The following is a 1,809-nucleotide window of genomic DNA, read 5'->3' on the forward strand; positions in this document are numbered from 1 at the left end:
TGTTATGACGTGACGTGACGTTCCTGTCCGATTCCTCCATCCGTCTGCTCAGAAATAAACTTTATTCTGGAGTATTATCCTTCTGTCACAGGCGTGCTTTATTTTATGTGCATCATTAACCATATTTGAGTAGTCTTGCACATTCATACGCTATACAGCTAAAAGTATGTGCACCCCGACCATTACACTCGTATAACCATGTGCAAAAAAATAAGTATACGCTATGGAAATTGTTGGGTGTTTTTTAAACAAATTTGGATATGCAAACAGTGGATGCCTATGAGTCTGGCAAGGGGTTAAAAAAGATCTCCAAATTATTTGAAATACATCGTTCCACTATAAGGAAAATCATCTACAAAAGGCACAGATTTATAACAACTGCTAATTAGTCCAGGACTGACCGTCCCAGCAAATTCAACCCAAGAGCAGACCATCTGATGCAAAAAGAAGTCTCCATGAACCCCAGTATTTCATCACAGGACCTGCTAGTAAGTCTTGTAACTCTTGGTGTCAAAGTGCATGCTTCTACGATAAAAAAGAGGTTTGCAAATTTGACCTGCATGGAGTGTCGTGCCAGGAAAAAGCCTTTGTAATGTAAAAAGTATATTCGAGCAAGACTACAGATTTCCAATGAGCATATAGGTAAGGACCAGACCTTTTGGAATAATGTGCTCTGGACAGACGAATCAAAGATAGAGTTGTTTGGTCACAGTAACAGCAGACATGTTTGGCGCAGTCCAAAAACAGATTTTCAGGAGAAGCACCTCATACCAACTGTGAAGCACGGTGGTGGAAATGTTATGGTTTGGGGTTGCTTCACTGCCTCAGGGACTGGACATCTTGCATTCAACTATGAATTCTGCATCATATCAAAGAGTGCTTGAAGATAATGTGAGGCCGTCTGTCCGAAAGTTGAACTTGGACATTTCAACATAATAATGATACTAAGAACACTCGCAAATCGTCAAAGGAATGGCTCAAAAGGAAGAAATGGAGGGTTATGGAAAGGCCTAGTCAAAGCCCGGATTTGAATCCCGTTAAAATGTTCTGGGGGGATTTGAAACAGGCAGAACATGTAAGAAAACCCTCAAACAGCTTGCAGCTGAAAGGCTATTGCATGAAACAATGGTAAAAAGCACTATATAAGTGAAGACCATTTACAGTTCTACTCAACAGTCATTGAGTCTGTCCTCTGCTCTTCAATAACAGTCTGGTTTGGTTCAACTATGAAATCAGATCTCTAAAGGCTACAAAGGACACTTCAGACTGCTGAAAGGATTATTGGTTCCCCCCTGCCCTCCGTTCAAAATCTGTACACTTCCAGAATGAGGAAGAATCCTTGAAAAATCACTCTGGACCCCACTCACCCTGCCCACCCTGCTCACCTTTTTGAACTATCGCCTTCTGACCGTCAGGTTCAGGAACAGATTTTTTCCCTCAGGCTATCCTTTTCATCAACACTTAAATTGCCCCATTGAGCAATAATTTTGTGCAATACACAGTTTAGTCTTTTTATATTTATCCAACACACCCAACATCCTCTGCCATCACATTACATTTCCTTGCACTGTATATAACAGATTTATTACATTTGCACTATATATATATATATATATATATATATATATATATATATATATATATATACACACACACACAAAATCTCGCTCCTCCCGGCCAGCTCCATCAAACCCCTTCAGATGATTCAGAATGCTGCAGCACGCCTCGTCTTCAACCAGCCCAAAGAACCCATGTCACACCCCTCTTCATCTCCCTCCACTGGCTTCCTGTACCCGCCCACCTCAAATT

The 1,809-nt window shown here is 40.9% G+C and overlaps 1 protein-coding gene across 2 annotated transcripts in view; it reads left to right on the plus strand.

Moving 5' to 3' along the window:
- Positions 1 to 77, plus strand: part of LOC128625059 (SUZ domain-containing protein 1-like) — a 7,293-nt gene extending 7,216 nt beyond the window's left edge. For both annotated transcript variants that reach the window (XM_053653101.1, XM_053653100.1), the window contains exon 4: positions 1 to 77. This exon is cut by the window's left edge and continues 5,202 nt beyond it. The gene's annotated coding sequence lies outside the window, so the exon portion shown is untranslated.
- Positions 78 to 1,809: the final 1,732 nt, after the last annotated feature.

Source organism: Ictalurus furcatus, chromosome 21 (genome assembly GCF_023375685.1).
Source record: "Ictalurus furcatus strain D&B chromosome 21, Billie_1.0, whole genome shotgun sequence".
NCBI lineage: Eukaryota > Metazoa > Chordata > Actinopteri > Siluriformes > Ictaluridae > Ictalurus > Ictalurus furcatus.